Below are 19,899 nucleotides of genomic sequence, written 5' to 3'. Positions count from 1 at the left end.
ACCATGGGGACTGACCACATAAACTACCAAATAATGAACTAATAAACACACAAACAACACCATGGGGACTGACCACATAAACTACCAAATAATGAACTAATAAACACACAAACAACACCATGGGGACTAACCACATAAACTACCAAATAATGAACTAATAAACACACAAACAACACCATGGGGACTAACCACATAAACTACCAAATAATGAACTAATAAACACACAAACAACACCATGGGGACTGACCACATAAACTACCAAATAATGAACTAATAAACACACAAACAACACCATGGGGACTGACCACATAAACTACCAAATAATGAACTAATAAACACACAAACAACACCATGGGGACTGACCACATAAACTACCAAATAATGAACTAATAACACACAAACAACACCATGGGGACTAACCACATAAACTACCAAATAATGAACTAATAACACACAAACAACACCATGGGGACTAACCACATAAACTACCAAATAATGAACTAATAAACACCAAACAACACCATGGGGACTGACCACATAAACTACCAAATAATGAACTAATAAACACACAAACAACACCATGGGGACTGACCACATAAACTACCAAATATGAACTAATAAACACACAAACAACACCATGGGGACTAACCACATAAACTACCAAATAATGAACTAATAAACACACAAACAACACCATGGGGACTAACCACATAAACTACCAAATAATGAACTAATAAACACACAAACAACACCATGGGGACTAACCACATAAACTACCAAATAATGAACTAATAAACACACAAACAACACCATGGGGACTGACCACATAAACTACCAAATAATGAACTAATAAACACACAAACAACACCATGGGGACTGACCACATAAACTACCAAATAATGAACTAATAAACACACAAACAACACCATGGGGACTGACCACAGAAGTTGCGACACCAGCTCAACCCTGTGCGTCATGGACGGGCTGCGTGCACGTTCACGACGTTCCGACAAGCACGTTCAAGTGAACACCGCTGCTGCGTCACTCGCGCGCCCCCTCGCTCCCGATGCGCTTCTTTTCCTGAAAGCCTGCATATAGATGTTTCGATTTCAGGTGAGTATTGTTCCCTTAAGCCTGTGTGTAGTGTCAGCTTTGTGTGTGTGAGTGACCCAGAGCAGGAATTGGGACTGTGGCGGAGTTACGCGGGCACACGGGGTCTTTTGTTGATGCAGACTCAATGCGGGTGGTGGCCTGTGAAGCAGTTAGCCTGCTGGTAGCCTGCCGTTAGCCTACTGTTAGCCTGGCGTTAGCCTGGTCACATGAGACCGGGAAGGAGAGCTAACCCACGAGCTGTTCTTCCAACTCCAACAGTCCTGTTCCATCCCAGAGGACACTTGGGCACAGGTTTATGTCCTGTCCACACAGTCACAGATAGGTCAATTTAAGGCACGTGGATTAAATCCACCTGGGTTCTGCGTGATGTAACGTTAGCATTAGCACTGTGGCTAAAGGGTCCCTTACATATTGCCTGAGAAAAAACCCTCAACAGTAATTGTTTATTTTTTATGACTTTATTGTTTATTTGATAGGGACAATGTACAATCACACCAGAGTTAGGTAAAAGCTAATTAGCATCTGTAGTTCCTGAGCAGGTAAACGGACAACAGTAAATGCAGAACAGAAAAACAGGACAGGACATAAAAAGGTTGACAAACAACTGAAAAACCAAATACAGGTCTGACAATATAATATACAACTAAAAATGCAATAATAACATTATAGTCTAACGCACACAGAACAAAAAATGTATTCTGTATAAAGCTTAAATAGTATTCCAGCCAGGTCCCAGTAAAAGGTCCCACCACTTTCACAGACCATACTGACTTTCCACGAGTTGTTCTCTTAAACCCAGTCTGTAGAGAACGGTCTGGTTCTGACCCGCACAGTTCTACTGATGTCAGGTGAGTTCAGGACCCTAACCCTGACCCCTAACCCTAGAGGACGGTCTGGTTCTGACCCGCACAGTTCTACTGATGTCAGGTGAGTTCAGGACCCTAACCCTGACCCCTAACCCTAGAGGACGGTCTGGTTCTGACCCGCACAGTTCTACCGCTGTCAGTGAGTTCAGGACCCTAGCCCTGACCCCTAACCCTAGAGGACGGTCTGGGTCTGACCCACACAGTTCTACCGCTGTCAGGTGAGTTCAGGACCCTAGCCCTGACCCCTAACCCTAGAGGACGGTCTGGTTCTGACCCACACAGTTCTACCGCTGTCAGGTGAGTTCAGGACCCTAGCCCTGACCCCTAACCCTAGAGGACGGTCTGGTTCTGACCCACACAGTTCTACCGCTGTCAGGTGAGTTCAGGACCTTAACCTTGACCCCTAACCCTAGAGGACGGTCTGGTTCTGACCCACACAGTTCTACCACTGTCAGGTGAGTTCAGGACCCTAACCCTGACCCCTAACCCTAGAGGACGGTCTGGTTCTGACTCCGCATAGTTCTACTGCTGTCAGTGAGTTCAGGACCCTAACCCTAGAGGACGGTACTAAATCCAGTTCGATATTTGGGTGTGTAGGTACTTTATGGTACTGAAGCATTGCCACAGACCACTTCGAGCACGTCAAAAACAATGATGTATTTCTTGGGTTTCCCTCAGTTTTCAAAGGTTAAGGTGGAGCTTCAGTTATTGGGATGCTGGTCGTTATTCTAACTTAATGTTTTCAATCTATAATTTAGAAAAAATAGAAAAGCCACTCTAGAAAACAATGAAAAACCACCCAAACAGACCAACTACAAACCAAAGCCATTATATTTAAGAGAAGTCATTTGGTTGGTTATGATGCTCTCCACATTGTCATTCAGTTTGCTTCCGTGGTGGCTTGGGTGCTGCACTTATACAGGGTGTCCCATAAGTCTATACATAGGAAAAATAAACGGTTCTTGACATAAACCATTTTTATTTATATAATATGTTCTATATGACTGCCATTTTGTCGGGAACACATTTCAATGCGTGTCCTCCACTGCTGAAGAACTGTAAAGAAGAAATATAAAGAAATACATGTTAGAACCATATATGTATGGAATGTATTATGTCCTCAATCCCATGATCATGTCTTCCATGGAGGAAGCAGAGGCTGAGGTCTCAGAGGTGGACTTGTCCATCACCCAAGCTGAAGTCACTGAGGTGGTTGGCAAGCTCCTTGGTGGCAGGGCACTGGGGGTGGATGAGATTCGCCCTGAGTACCTTAAGTCTCTGGATGTGCAGGGACTGTCTTGGCTGACACGTCTCTGTAACATCGCGTGGCAGTCGGGGACAGTACCTCTGGATTGGCAGACCGGGGTGGTGGTCCCCCTTTTTAAGAAGGGGGACCGGAGGATGTGCTCCAACTATAGGGGGATCACACTCCTCAGCCTCCCGGGGAAAGTCTATTCCAGGGTACTGGAGAGGAGGATCCGACTGATAGTCGAACCTCGGATCCAGGAGGAACAATGCGGTTTTCGTCCCGGCCGCGGAACACTGGACCAGCTCTATACTCTCCATCGGGTGCTCGAGGGTTCATGGGAGTTTGCCCAACCAGCCCACACATCCACAATGTGTTTTGTGGATCTGGAGAAGGCTTTCGACCGTGTCCCTCGTGGTATCCTGTGGGGGGTGCTTCGGGAGTATGGGGTCCGGGGCCCTTTGCTAAGGGCAGTTCGGTCCTTGTATGACCGTAGCAGGAGCCTGGTTCACATTGCTGGCAGTAAGTCAGACCTGTTCCAGGTGCACGTTGGACTCCGGCAGGGCTGCCCTTTGTCACCGGTTCTGTTCATAATTTTTATGGACAGAATTTCTAGGTGCAGCCAGGGGCCGGAGGGGGTCCGGTTTGGGGACCACAGGATTTCATCTCTGCTTTTTGCAGATGATGTTGTCCTGTTGGCCTCATCAAACCTGGACCTTCAGCGTGCCCTGGGGCGGTTTGCAGCCGAGTGTGAAGCGAGCGGGATGAGGATCAGCACCTCCAAATCCGAGGCCATGGTTCTCGACCGGAAAAAGGTGGTCTACCCTCTCCGGGTCGGTGGGGAGTCTTTGCCCCAAGTGGAGGAGTTTAAGTATCTTGGGGTCTTGTTCACGAGTGAGGGAAGGATGGAGCGTGAGATTGACAGACGGATCGGTGCAGCATCTGCAGTGATGCGGTCGCTGTACCGGTCGGTTGTGGTGAAGAAGGAGCTGAGCCGAGAGGCGAAGCTCTCGATTTACCGGTCAATCTACGTTCCTACCCTCACCTATGGTCATGAGCTTTGGGTCATGACCGAAAGGACAAGATCCTGGATACAAGCGGTCGAAATGAGTTTCCTCCGCAGGGTGGCTGGGCGCACCCTTAGGGATAGGGCGAGGAGCTCAGTCACCAGGGAGGAGCTCGGAGTAGAGCTGCTGCTCCTCCCCGTTGAGAGGGGCCAGCTGAGGTGGCTCGGGCATCTGTTTCGGATGCCTCCTGGACGCCTCCCTGGGGAGGTGTTCCGGCATATCCCACTGGGAGGAGACCTCGGGGAAGACCCAGGACACGCTGGAGAGACTATGTCTCTCGGCTGGCCTGGGAACGCCTCGGGGTCCCCCCGGAAGAGCTGGAGGAGGTGTCTGGGGAGAGGGAAGTCTGGGCATCCCTGCTTAGACTGTTACCCCCACGACCCGGCCCCGGATAAGCGGAAGAAAATGGATGGATGGATGGATGGATGGATGTATTATGTCTCCTATGTATGGAGACTTATGGGACACCCTGTATAATCGAGGAAACTGTGACATCACTAAATGTCACATTTATGAACACTGAATGGTGTACTTGTGTAAAATAATGTACTAACATAAAAACAAAGGTGAACGTGATCATTTGACTCTCCAGACTGTTTGACAGATGCTTTTCTTCCAGCATCTGTACTGTCTGCAACCACAAAACATGCCCAAATGTTGAAAAATATAGTTCCAAGGAACTGAGATAGCTGATATGAAGTTTTAGAAGCGGTCACTATCAGCAGAAGTTGTTGCTGATGTTGGCAGATGGCCAGGAGAACAAGTGGTTCAGGGTAAAATCATGCCCCTACTTTTTGTACTGTTCAGTTAACTTTCCAATATTTGATGATATCCATGTACCTGATAATGTCCTCTGTCATAATGTTTAACACTAGGTGTGTTTGTCCATCTGACAGGAAATGTAGGCTTTAGTTAGATTCATCCACTGTACCAGAGGATCTGTGTCTCTTCTGTTGACTGGAAACAGGGCTTGTGTCACAGCCTGCAGTAAATCCAGCCAATTAGGCACACATTATCAGTACCCTCCATATCTGAGTTGGAAAGTGCTCCATCCAGAAAAAGGCCCAATTGAAAATATCTAAACACAATGTAAGAGTTATATGAGACCTGTGAAATTCAGAATATTGGTCTATTTGGAAAACCAGTGGTATATTCCTGTGCTTGTAAATGACCTCAGTTTTTACTCTAAGCTGTAGTTAAAAAATCCCACTAGATGATCACATTATCTGAAATAAATTTTATTATGAATTAAATCCTCGGTTCATCATTAAGTCTGTAATAGAAGACCAAATGCAACCAAGATGATTATTGGTTTTGGTTCTAAATGTGATGAGGAATTGTCATGTTGCACATCATCACCTTCTTTGAATCAATGAGCTGTTCTAGAAGAGTTGGAACTGTTTCCAAACTACAGTACCAGCCCTTTGTTGAAAAACTGTTACTACTGAGGCAGTATTAATAATATGGTGAATGATGACGAGGACAATGACCTTTCCTCACCCTTCTTACCCTTTCACCCCCCCAGCCTTCCTGTTCCTTCCTCCTTTTCATTATTTTTCACTGTTTCTTTCCCTGTTCTCTATGTAGTCCCTGGACGATGACTGTACCCTGGAGGATGAAGACGAGGGACTGATAGAAGAAGAAGATGAAATTGATCAGTTCAATGATGATACGTTTGGAGCTGGTGCCATTGGTGGGTTCTGCATCCAAACATACAGCCCAAAGTTTGTTCTTCATTACACTGAATGAACACAGTGGGTATACTGTACAGTGTTTCCCCTCAAAATGCTGTGCACACATGGTGGAGTTTCGCTCTGATGCACGATACAGCGTGTAGAAGAGAACGGTATCTTTAATTACCAAAGTTTACGGCCATGGTCTTAAAGCATGAGATTGTCAGACTTCAACTCGACACTTTGTGACTCTCTGTTTTCTAGATGATGACTGGCAGGAGGAACACAAACGCCTGGCGGAACTGGATGAGCGGGACGGGCTGGGGTTAGGAGGAGTGGGGATGGGAGGAGACCCCCATCTGGGAAGAGCAGGGGACCCATCCTACTCCCCGTTTGTCTTCAGCCTCTACTCCTCACCCCCTTCCATCGTCCCTCCCTTCAGTCAGCTTCTCATCCTCCACTGGTCTACCCCCCCCAGGTCAGTGATGTGAAGAATCCTGCCAAGAGGGTTTACATGAGTCAGGATTACGGAGAGTTGATGAACAGATCAATATCACTGTCAACAGCAGAAATGTGTAGGGGGACAAATGCCAAATCCATCAATCATCTCATGAATAGCATGTTAAGTAGCTTTATATTATGGGACTGTTAAAACCTGTAAGTCATTCTGGAGCTAGGTGTTCCAACACACCAGAGGGGAACGTATGTTTTTGTCCTTTTTTAAATCTGTTTTCTATGTAAGTACTGAGCATTTCTAATGTTTTAGTCCTTTTTTTAATCTTTCTTCAACTAAACTCCTTCCAGTGGACTCAGTGTGTGTCTCTATGTGGACTGTGTGTTTCAGATGTGGAGGATCGGCCAGGCCCAGGGGGGGCGGACCTGGCTGAGTCTCTGGCCAGGCTCATCTTGGAGGCAGATCCGGCCATCGCTGGAGTGGGAGCAGCTGAGCGGCCTGGCCTTCCCCCTTCCTCATCAGGACCTGGGCTGGCTCCTCTGCAGGGGCTGGATAGATCCAGAGTCCTGCCCCAGTCCTCCTCCATCCCACACCAGCACCCCCCTCACCCACAACATCAGCTGCCTCCTGGTCCTTCCACAGCAGGTCAGCTGTCACTGAAAATCAGGCTGTTGGTCAGTTTGTCTTTCATATGTCCAAACTGTTGGTCAGTTTGTCTTTCATGTGTCCAGACTGTTGGTCAAAGTTTGTCTTTCATGTGTCCAGACTGTTGGTCAGTTTGTCTTTCATGTGTCCAGACTGTTGGTCAGAGTTTGTCTTTCATGTGTCCAGACTGTTGGTCAGTTTGTCTTTCATGTGTCCTGACCTTCTTGTACTGATGTGGACGGTCCTTTCCTCCAGGCCTGCCTCCTGCCCCCCCTCCATCCATGCTCAGTTACCAGCAGCAGCACTTGCTGCGCAGAGGGACGTCCCCCCTGGGTCAGGTGAGTTTGTCCACTTATCGCTCAGGTGAGTTTGTCCACTTATGGCTCAGGTGAGTTTGTCCACTTATGGCTCAGGTGAGTTTGTCCACTTATGGCTTAGGTGAGTTTGTCTACTTATGGCTTAGGTGAGTTTGTCCACTTATGGCTCAGGTGAGTTTGTCCACTTCATGTCTAGTATTGTGGGCAGAGGCGCTTTGTCTCTGACGGTAGTGTCAGAGAGGTGTCCAACATCAGGGCAGTATTGGACAGTTGGACTCATCCACTGTGTGACATGCTGGTCAATCCCAGGAGGACATTTAGAGACAGACTGATTCCACCCAAACGCACCACTGAACCACCCAAATGCACCACTGAACCACCCAAACGCACCTCTGAAACATCCAACGCACCACTGAAACACCCAAACCCACCACTGAAACACCCAAACGCACCACTGAACCACACAGGACACCACAACTGACTGTTAAATTCCACAGAAGAAAACACATCAGTTTAGCTTTTCTAATTGTGTTATAATTGTGTGTGTATGTATGTATGTGTGTGTATATAGATCTCTCTCTCTCTCTCTCTCTCTCTCTCTCTCTCTCTCTGTCTTCTCTGTCTCTCTGTGTGTGTGTGTGTGTGTGTATATATATATATATATATATTAGGCCTGTAACGGTACACGTACCGAACCGAACCGTTTCGGTACACACCTGTTCAGTTCGACACACAGCTGTACCGAAACGGCACAGTATGTTGACAAAAAGAAAAAGGAATGAAAGATGTTGTTTAATGCGGAACTTTAAATCCGCGCAAGTTTCACACGGACATATTAAAGGACACGCACATTGACCCAAAATACCAAATAGCAGCTGATATAAGGTAAAAAAAAACAAAACAAAAAAAACAATATGATGTGAACCTGGAAGGAAGAGACTGAAGACCCTCCACCATCAGTACAGTCCAGTTTGGATCACTTCAAGTCCCGGTGAAAGACAACAACTAGGAAAGAGACGGAGATCAGACGGACGTTGTTTGGCCCCTAGGAACTACGGTAGTTCTAAAACACACTAGCTCTCTCTCTCTCTCTTCTCTCTCTCTCTCTCTCTCTCTCTCTCTCTCTACTCTCTCTCTCTCATCTCATGCACGCTGTATAACAGAGGAATAAAACTCGGAGTTGGCCACTGACAGTATATAAAAATAAAGTTTCACTTTCGTTTCACGCCAGCGTTAGTTACGTTAGTTATGACCGGACCGACCCCCCCACCCCCCGCTCCGACCAAAAAAAAAACAAAACAAAAAAACAACAAACAAACCATCCCCCCAGACAAATCGTACGTTCCATGCGCGCGCACACCTCAAACACACACACCATACACACAAGTACACACAGTGTCCTAAACATTATTCGCTGTCCTAAATAAATAATTTGGTTCAGTTTGTTGTCAATGTTGCTCTTCAGTTGTGTTTAAACAGAATACCAGTTTACGCCCCTCCTGTTGATGTTGAACTTCATGCAGAATTTGTTTTGCTGATATTTTTTCTGCAGATTGTGAACTGACAGAACTGTGATTAGATTTTTCTTGTTTGTTCAAACTACCTGTCAGAGAAAAGTGCAATACTAATGTTAAAATACATTGAGTCATATTAATAATTTAGTTTATTTTTCTATTTGATTTATAGCGCAGAATTATATTATTCCTGTTTTTCTAGTATTCTATTGTTGTCCAAAAATTGGGGGAAAAATGTTAAAAATTCATAAATGTATGAAAGATATTTTGATGGGGTTTTCTTTCTTCCCGTACCGAAACCGAAAAAAAAACGAACCGTGGCTGTTGAAACCGAAAACGTACCGAACCGAAAATTTGTGTACCGTTACAGGCCCCTAAATATATATATTATATATACAGGGTGTCCATAAGTCTCCATACATAGGAAAAATAAACGTTTCTTGACATAAAACCATTTTTATGTATATATATGCTCTATATGACTGCCATTTTGTCAGGAACACATTTCAATTGTGTCTCCACTGCTGAAGAACTATAAAGAAGAAATATAAAGAAATACATGTAGAACATATATGTATGGAATGTATTGATGGTCTCCTATGTATGGAGACTTATGGGACACCCTGTTGTGTGTATATATATATGTATATATATATATATATATATATAAACACACACACAGACCTGATCAAAATCTTAAGACCATTTGAAAAATAGCTAGAATTTACCTTTTGCACATTTGTGATCTTAATGAGGTTTAAGTAGAGCTACAATATACAAAAGCAAGAAGGGGGAGTGAGACAAAAAGCACTTTGAAAAAAGGAATTTATTGAAAACAACAAGTAAACTGAAATAGGCTGTTATCAGCTGATCAAAAGTTTAAGACCACAGGCTATAAAAGCCAAAATCTGCTTCAAAAGTCTCATTTTCTGTCGGGCATTCACACGGTCATGCCCTCCTGATGGCTAAAGCTCAGAAGCTTTCTCTTCTTGAACGTGGTCGGATCGTGGAGCTGCATAAGCAAGGCCTCTCGCAGCGTGCCATTGCTGCTGAGGTTGGATGCAGTAAGACAGTCATTCTAAAATTTTTTGACAGATCCTGAGTATTATGGAACAAAAAAGTCAGTGGTAAGACCCAAAAAAATTACACCTGCGCTGAGCTGGAGGATCCGATTGACTGTCCGTCAAGACATAGGGCGGTCCTCGACCCAAATGAAGGCCCTTACTGGTGCCTACGGCAGTGCAATAACCATCAGACGGCATCTGCGGAAAAGGGGTTTCAAAAAACAAAAAACGAATTCAAAGACCTCGTCTCCTACAACGCCACAAACTGCTCGTTTAGACTTTGCCAGGGAGCATCAAACAGGGGACACTGAAAGGTGGAAAAAAGTTTTATTCTCTGATGAGAAAAAATGTAACCTTGACGGTCCAGATGGCTTCCAACGTTACTGGCATGACAAGGAGATCCCACCTGAGATGTTTCTACCCGGCACAGTGGAGGGGGTCCATCATGATCTGGGTGCTTTTTCATTCAGTGGAACACTGTACTTCAGGTGGTGCAGGGTGGTCAAACGGCGGCCGGTTACTTGCAGATGTTGCAGGCGGGCATCCCTCATGACTGAGGGCCCTGGTCTGTGTGGTAACAGCTGGTTTAAAACAGGACAACGCTGCAGTTCACAATGCTCGCTTGACGAAGAACTTCTTCAGGGAGAATAACATCAATCTTTGGACCATCCCGCATGTTCCCCTGATTAACATCCCATAGAAAACATTTGGGGATGGATGGCAAGGGAAGTGTTATAAAATGGCCATCAGTTCCACACAGTTTATGCTCTTCGTGAAGCCATCTTCACCACTTGGAGCAATGTTCCCACCAGCCTCCTGGAAACACTCGCATCAAGCATGCCCAAACGAATTTTTGAAGTGATTAACAAGAACGGTGGAGCTACTCATTACTGAGTCCTACTGAGAAAATTTTTTGTTCTGGTTTGGAGAGTTTTTTGTAATTTTTTGAGCGGATGGTCTTAAACTTTTGATCAGCTGATAAACAGCCTGTTTCAGTTTACTTGTTTCAATAAATTCCTTTTCAAAGTGCTTTGTTGTCTCACTCCCCCTTCTTGCTTTTGTATATTGTAGCTCTACTTAAAACCTCATTAAGATCCAAATGTGCAAAAGGTAAATTCTAGCTATTTTTCAACTGGTCTTAAGATTTTGATCAGTCTGTATATATACATAAAACCCTAATCCTACTAGAGGTCAACTTAATGTGGACCCACAAATGTGGAAGAAACCACTAATTAGTGGTAGTTTATGGTCCTACAATAAGACTGATTGTTCTAAATCTTCTATTTGTTTTCTGGTGTTCTTCGGTCTGTGCAGTCAGTGAGGCTGGAGAAGGCGGAGCTACATGTTTGATGCAGTAGTGTGTCATGTGACTTCAGTTCAGCGCTGTGGTCTGAGTTCTGCACTCTGAATGTTGTCCCAGTGGCTGATTTATATCAATGTGGGATTTACCTACCGATGCCCTTAGCGCCATGCGCCGCGGCCCCCCCATTCCGTTTGAAAATCTTTAGAAAACCAAAATCTGCTCCTCTGAGCGTGAATTGAACCTTAGTGTTCTGCGTGTCAGTCCAATACCTGACAGAGTGAAGGAAATGTCCACTGTGTCTCAGTCTGACCTGTTTATCTGATTGTCTGTGTACTTTACAGGATGTAACAGATTACCAGTGTAGACATGATATAAGGAGGGCTGTGATTGGCTGTGTGCTCATAGACATACCCATATTTGGTGCCTCAGTACTGTGGCAGTACACACTGGGTTCTTAGTTATGATTCAGTTCATGTCATGTTTCATGTAAATGAAAGTTCATTGTCTGTGTGTTTCAGATGAACTCTCACAGTATCTGGGACAACAGTATGGGCTTTGGACCGGTGAGTGTGAGCCCTGGACTGGTCACACACATGAGGTGAGTGTGTGGTGTGGCGTGTGTGTGTGTGTGTGTGTGGTGTGTGTGTGTGTGTGTGTGAGAAAACAGTATGGGCTTAGGACCAGTCAGTATGAGCCCTGGACTGGTCACACACATGGGGGTGTGTGTGTTTGTTGTGGTGCGCGTCTCCTTTTGGATCTATCTGGTTCCTAAATGCATCACAGAACTCAGTGCTGGTTCCTAAATGCATCACAGCACAGTAGAATCACATCTGTCTTTACATGCAGTCTATAATATAGAAGATTATTTTAAGTGACTGAAAACAGCTCTGATCTTGTTCAGTGTTTTTTTTTTTGGGTGTGTTTTTCCAGTCGAGGATGGTGCTGTTGTTTTTTTTTTCGTGTTTTTCCAGTCAAGGATGGTGCTGTTGTTTTTTTTTTTTTGGTGTTTTTCTAGTAGAGGATGGTGCTGTTGACTTCAGCAGAGGCACGTCTCCCATTTGTACGCTCTTTTTTCTCTCTCCAGGATAGTCCACTTATGTCCATCATCAAGGAGGTGGGTCTTCCTAAAAGGCCTCCTCAGTGTAGGAATGAAGAAGGACGGGATTTGTCAGAAAGGGTCCCGCCCCCGCGGTCTTCATCTCCTGTGATTGGCTCCCCTCCGGTCAGGGCTGTGCCTATTGGGACCCCACCCAAACAACCCATGAGCCATGGCTTGAATCACCAGGTTTGTACCAGACAAACATTCAACTCACTCATCATCATTTTCCTGCTTTTATCTGTTACTTCCTTTTCTAAATGATTAAATCCCAGTTTTAAAGAAGTGTGGTATTTTTATGAAGTTCAATAAGCAATGGTTTAAAGGATTACTGCTGCTGTTTCCATGAGTGGAAATGTGTCAGTGTTTCCGTGTAGTAGTGTGCATGAGGCAGATGGACATAGATTCCAGGTAGCACAGAGTTTGAGCACACTTCATGTACGCTCATACATTTACAGATAGTTTAAAACGGAGTTCATATTGAATAATAGAAACTCCAAATGGACTTACCGTCATTTCTTCCAAGCTACTGGTGCAATGGTACAGATTTGTGTTGAACTGTTTTAGTCCATGACATTTGGTAAACTTGGTGAACTAAACATTTACTGCCAGGTGTCCATGTCCACATACATAAGCTCCGAAAACAAACGTTCTCCATGTGGAGTTTCCAGGCAGTGCACCAGTTGTGGTTGTCCATCACTAGAACATGCTAGCTAAACACTGTGCTTGGCTAAACACCGTGCTGGCTAAACACCGTGCTGGCTAAACACCATGCTAGCTAAACAGGTACATGGTGTTCATTCATGTTACATACAGCTCTGGAACAAATGAACTGGACCACTGCAAAACAAGCTTGTCCCCCTGTCCAGTTCCCACCAGTCCCCCTGTCCCAGTTCCCATCTGTCCCCCTGTCCCACTCCCCACCTGTCCCTGTCCCACTTCCCACTTGTCCCCCTGTCCCAATTTCATTTTGGATCCATTTATGATAGAATTTTTATTTATTTTTTTTTTTTTTGTGACATTTGAATAAAGTCAATAAAATGACGTTCATTTTCAGTCCCTGTGTCTCGCAGCAGGATTTTCAGTATTTGACCCTGAAATGTTCTTTGTGTCATGTGACAGTACTGATCAGACCTGTTCATACATGGATTAAACAGATCAGTTATTGAGTTGAAACACAGACACTATTGGACAGGACATGGGTCCATGTGGTACCACTGGACCTGGGACCTGGACCTGGATTGCGTAACTCAGTCCAGACTGAGACTCCAGTAACACTCCTGAGCAAACTGCTAACCTGTTTTTAATAACAGATTCAAAACTAATTCAAGTGGTGGGGTGTTTTTGGTTTGTTTGTAGAAGAGCACAGATATATTTCCAGACAGTGGAGCAGTCTGTCCAACCATCACCTTTGAAACCTCCTGATAGATTTGTAAAAGCTGACAAGAATTCACATGGTTTATACATGAATAATCAAAGTTCTGAGGTCGAATGGGGGTTTGATGGGGCCTGCTCACATGTATCCACTGCAGTGTGTCTCCTGGGCCTTCCTCTGTGAATGTTCGCCCAGTTGTAGTTTCTCCTGGGCTTACCTTTGTGAATGTTCTTCCAGCTGTAGTTTCTCCTGGGCCTTACCTCTGTGAATGTTCTCCCAGCTGTAAGTTTCTCCTGAGTCTTACCTTTGTGGAAGTGTTTTCCCAGCTGTATTTTTCTCCTGGGCCTTACCTTTGTGAATGTTCTTCCAGCTGTAGTTTCTCCTGGGTCTTACCTTTGTGAAGTTTTTCCAGCTGTAGTTTCTCCTGGGCCTTACCTTTGTGAATGTTCTTCCAGCTGTAGTTTCTCCTGGGTCTTACCTTTGTGGAAGGTTTTTTCCAGCTGTAGTTTCTCCTGGGCCTTACCTCTGTGAATGTTCTCCCAGCTGTAGTTTTCTCCTGGGTCTTACCTTTCTGAAGTTTTTCCAGCTGTAGTTTCTCCTGGGCCTTACCTTTGTGAATGTTCTTCCAGCTGTAGTTTCTTCCTGGGCCTTACCTTTGTGAATGTTCTCCCAGCTGTAGTTTCTCCTGGGCCTTACCTTTGTGAATGTTTTCCAGCTGTAGTTTCTCCTGGGCCTTACCTTTGTGGATGTTTTTCCAGCTGTAGTTTCTCCTGGGCCTTACCTTAGTTAAGGTTCTTCCAGTTGTAGTTTCTGTTGGGCCTTACCTTGTGAATGTTCGTCCAGGTGTAGTTTCTCCTGGGCCTTACCTTTTGTGAATGTTCTCCTGTAATTTGCATTGTCCTCTGTTAACCTGGTCTTCTTCTCTGGTGGCATATGTGTGTGTAGATCCACCACCCCACCGCCGTTCATGTAGAGCCCCGTCCAGCACAGATACCCTCCTCCTTTCCCTGAGCGTCTGCACCCAACACCCTCCTCAATATAGCTGTGAGTTGTCCTTCTGCACCTCTCATCATCCTCCCCTCAGTTATGCACTTTGTTTGCACATCAGACACGAACGAGAGTGGCACAAACTATTCAGCCGTTCAATGTCCTGGGTGTAGATCAAACTGATTTTTAGCTGAAGGGCCACATGCAACCCCAATATGATCTGAAACGGGCTGGACCAGGGCAATAGTGTCCAACAGTGAAGAAAGGAACCTTTAAGTAAAATTACATCATCAAAGTGTTTACATCTACAAAATTTCTTTAAACATGGGAATATTTGAACAACCTGAAATTTCTTAAGAAATACAACTGCAATTTCAACAATATTCTGCCTCCTTTATCATTGACAAATGTTCATTACCGCTACAGATCCCAGTGGATCGACAGATACACAAAACATTTAATAACAGGCAGAATTTTGGTACAACTGTACTAATTTTTCTTAGAAATTTCAGGTTTTTCATATTTGTTGGGGTTATTCACATTTTTTTCATTTCATCATATGGGCCAGTAAAATAGTAACCTAGAAATGACGTCAAAAATGAACTGATCTGCCTTGGTGGAGATCTACCGCTCTCTGGTGCTTTTCTAGTTTGCTAATGTAAAGATTTTATGGAATTTACTTTGTTGCACTAAAACAAACAGAAACATTTGAGTTGTTTCCTATATCTAGGTTACTCTGATCATAGTTGACTGGTCTGATCCACTTCACATCAGAGTGTCCGTATGTGGAACCTGAACTAAAAAGGATTTTAAAACACCATTGACTGTTCATGTCTTAAGTGTCATATTGGCATTTCATAAATTCATCCCACGGGCTGGATTGGACCCTTTGGGGGCCGTTTTGGCCCCCGGGCCGTATGTTTGACACCTGTGGGTAGATGGAGTTTGAATGGACCCGATTCAGTGACCAGTTAGAATCTGACCATAACAGTCAATCTCACACAACAGTCCTGTTGGCTAGCTAGCATCTGTCAGCTAGAATCAGTGACACTAAACGGATTAGTTTGTAACAGTAGATGGAGAGACAAAACTGCTGTAGAAAAAGTTTGAAAAGCCGTTGGTGAGTAAATTTGTCTGTGAATACATTAGGGTTGTTAATGACTAGTACAACCTTTGTCAGTAATGTGATCTGGTTATGTCTAGTTTTCATCTGCAAACAGCAGAGATGCAACTCTGAGTCTACCAAACCACACCCCATCTGCCCCCTGCCTGCACCAAACCACGCCCCCTGCCTGCACCAACCACACCCCCTCTGCCCCCTGCCTGCACCAAACCACACCCCCTCTGTCCCCTGGCTGCACCTACACATTCTGTCCTTGAAGCTGCTTTTGACTTTCATCTTCCAGGTTTCATCCAGTCTGTCCAATCCCAGTCTATCCAACTCCACACTGTCCAACCCCAGTCAGTCCAACTCCAGTCAGTCCAACTCCCATTTGTCCAACTCCAGTCTGTGCAAACCCAGTCTGTCCATCCTCAGTCCTGTCCTCAGTTTCAGTCAATTCGTCTGTCTGATTGCTCAGCTGAATCTCCTCTCTCTCTGTGAACAATTTCTTCATGTCCTCCACCACAAACAGTCCATGTGTTTACAGATAGTCAGTAGGACACTGGGACACTTTTACACATTAGTCACAATGTGCATTATGGAAAGTGGAGCTCCAGTCAGGTGCATTATGGGAAGTGGAGCTCCAATCAGCTGCATTATGGGAAGTGGAGCTCCAATCAGCTGCATTATGGGAAGTGGAGCTCCAGTCAGGTGCATTATGGGAAGTGGAGCTCCAATTAGCTGCATTATGGGAAGTGGAGCTCCAATCAGCTGCATTATGGGAAGTGGAGCTCCAATCAGCTGCATTATGGGAAGTGGAGCTCCAATTAGCTGCATTATGGGAAGTGGAGCTCCAGTCAGGTGCATTATGGGAAATGGAGCTCCAATCAGCTGCATTATGGAAGTGGAGCTCCAATCAGCTGCATTATGGGAAGCAGAGCTCTAATCAGCTGCAATAATGAGGCAATGAAGCCATTACCGTGTTTTTGCCGCTGCGACCATAATGCAGCTGTGTGGAGCTCCACTTCCCATAATGCAGCTGTGTGGAGCTCCACTTCCGATAATGCAACTGTGTGGAGCTCCACTTCCCACAGTACACGTCGCAATAAATTTCCAAAATGCCCGAGTTACTGCCCAGTTCTGTCTGTAAACATATGGACTGTTTTCTTGTGGACACGAAGAAACTGTTCAGAGAGAGAAGATTCAGCTGAGGAATCAGACAGACTAATGGACTAATGAACTGAGGACAGGACTGGGGTTTTACATATTTAATGAAAATTGGTGACTAAAGTCATACACTGCTTTAAAACTTTGGAACAGAATTGGTGACAAAGGGCAGCCCTAATGAAGTCCAGCCTACAGCAGAACAGAACTGAGTACCAGCAATGGGAACCCAGCTCTGACTGCCATCATACCAGGACACCCCCCCCCCCCCCCCGCCACCACCACCATCATACAAGGACTCCCTCCACCACCACTATCATACCAGGACTCCCCTCCCACGCACACCATCATACCAGGAACCCCCCACCACCACCACCACCATCATACCAGGAACCCCCTCCACCATCATACAAGGACCCCACTCCATCTTACTGTGGTGAAGGGGTCTGAGTGCCTGACTGTTGTTAAGGGGGTCTACCCCCTGGTGGGGTGTCCCAAGGTGACAGCTCAAGTATGAAGGAGAGGACAACGTATCCAGTTCCCCTTGCCTGGATCAAGGTTCCCGGGGCCAACCCTGGAGCCAGGTTTAGGGTAGGGCCTCCTTGGCACCAACACCGGAGCCAGGTTTGGGGTAGGCCTCCTTGGCGCCAACTCTGGAGCCAGGTTTGGGGTAGGGCCTCCTTGGCGCCAACACTGGAGCCAGGTTTGGGGTAGGGCCTCCTTGGCGAGCCCCTGGTGGTTAAGTGTTTGTGCATGGGGCCCAGCCAGGCTCGGCCCAAAGGAGCTCCATGGGACCACCTTCCTGTGGGACCCCCCATTTCAGAAGGAGCCATAGGGGTCCTGTGCATTGTGGGTGTCATCCTGGTATGACCTCCGGCCCCGACCACCTGATCCTCTGCTTCCTGAACACATGGGAAGTTTGACCAACTATTGATATTGGCAGAGGTGGAGCTTACAGTGACCAACAGCTGTTCAGATGATCCCCAACTATTGTTTTTATGAGCCTTTAAAACTATTCTTCCTCAGCCTTTACAGTGTAGTCCAGGCTGTTTCATCAGTTTAGATCTGTATGAACCTCAGCCTTTACAGTGTAGTCCAGGCTGTTTCATCAGTTTAGATCTGTATGAACCTCAGCCTTTACAGTGTAGTCTAGACTGTTTCATCTGTTTAGATCTGGATGGACCTCACTGAACCTGGAACTGCCAACTTCATCTGGTATTTAAGAGGAATGTGAAGATGAGACAAATGTGAGTTTTCATGTTTCTGTGAGCTGAAGTATCTGTGTTTGCTTTGGTTTTCCTCGTGTTTAGAACTCTCCGCTGTGTCGAGGTCCGTTCCCTCCTGGAGTTGGTCCAGTTTCGTCTCAGATCCAGAGGGCTCAGCTGCTTAATTCTCAGGTCAGACCCTGACACTCTTTGACTGTGCTGATTTGTAATTGTCTGTTAAAGCTCTACCGTATGATGTGACATTTTTACACTTTTCTTTTGTCATCTTAAAATGCTCCTAATAAGTGTGTGTCGAACTAAAATGTAGAAGGAATCCACCAGGTATTGAAACTCAAAAATGTTTAATTCTCATATATTTCTGATAAAAGTCTGACCAATCATTTTATCTGGTCTGAATGAAATAATTGGCCGAAACTGGCTGAGCCTCCTGTCAATCATCCATTGCTGCCGTCCAGCATCCGATCTATTATTGCTGTCCCCGCATCCGATATGTGTACCGCTGAATCTGACGCTTCACTTGCTGCTTCTCCTGTCACTGACCACAGTCTACCGTCTAGGATGAATGGATAGAACTCAAATGCACATGTGGAAGGAAAAAAAACGGACTTATGAACAGAACAACAACTAAGGGAACAAACAGGAGTCTGATGATGAAGGATGGAGATAAAGTCTGGAAGTCTGATGTACTGGACTAAACAGACAGGTCTGCACAAAGCTCAGCTTTTATGACCACGGGACTCATACAGGTGCAATTACATGGTGTCACATAGTGTAGGATTATGTAGGATGATAAGTATGGACTATGAAACCTCAAATGTCCACAGAAAATTCGCGGAGGCCACGCGTTCACAGTGTGTGCGCCCGTCGCCTGGGCACCTCATCTCCATGTTGCAGTGAAGACACTGACCCTGCGCTGCACAGACCAGACCCTTAAATTCAGGTCTACTGATGGAACAGGGGCCCGGCCCCTGTTCCATCAGTAGGTGGATGATGCATCTCATTACGGAGGGAGGGGTCCGCGGACACACCGAAGTGGACCGGACCTCCACCTCTGCTTCCTCCGCGCGCATCAGTGAGAGGAGGAGCCTCAGAGATCAGACAGAGGGAAGTGGGCGGGGCTTTGGAGGGAGGCGGGTTGTTCATGTTCAAACTTTTACTAAGTGCTGTGAGAAAGCCACATCGGCAGGTATAGCTTTAAGCCTCAGGATTCCTCTGAGGAGGAGTAGAAGTATGATAGACAGTTTATCCAGGATGGATACTACGATTGGTTCAAATTCAATAACTTACATCAATAAGAGTAGAAACGATGTGATGGAAGTCCTTAAGTCCAGTACTCTAAGATGTGGAAGTCATGGAATAGAATATTTACATGCAGACTCCTCTCTTTGTTGATGTCAATCATTTTCAGATCAAAGTAGATACTGAGTTCTCTTCCTTTCCTGAAGCAAAAATCAGCTCTATTATTTATGTTGGATTCTGTTTTAATAGTAACTGTGTACTTTTAACCTGTGTCTTTTCCATTTCTGTAAAGCTCTGTGAATTGCCCTGTGTATAAGTTGTACTGTACTAATACATCTGCCTTGCCTTGCTTCTAAATCCATCTGTTTTCATCGTTGTTATTGTTAACCCTAGATGTCTGAACTTTGTCTGCATTGAAATTCAGAAAACAGCCACTGAGAAAACTCCA

At 45.3% G+C, this 19,899-nt stretch overlaps 1 pseudogene; it reads left to right on the top strand.

The window, feature by feature from the left end:
- Positions 1 to 991: 991 nt before the first annotated feature.
- LOC115416318 (protein PAT1 homolog 1-like) overlaps positions 992 to 19,899 on the top strand; it is a 34,267-nt pseudogene continuing 15,359 nt past the window's right edge.

The sequence above is a fragment of the Sphaeramia orbicularis genome, unplaced genomic scaffold (assembly GCF_902148855.1).
Source record: "Sphaeramia orbicularis unplaced genomic scaffold, fSphaOr1.1, whole genome shotgun sequence".
Lineage (NCBI taxonomy): Eukaryota > Metazoa > Chordata > Actinopteri > Kurtiformes > Apogonidae > Sphaeramia > Sphaeramia orbicularis.
This window is presented reverse-complemented; position numbering and strand designations above follow the sequence as displayed.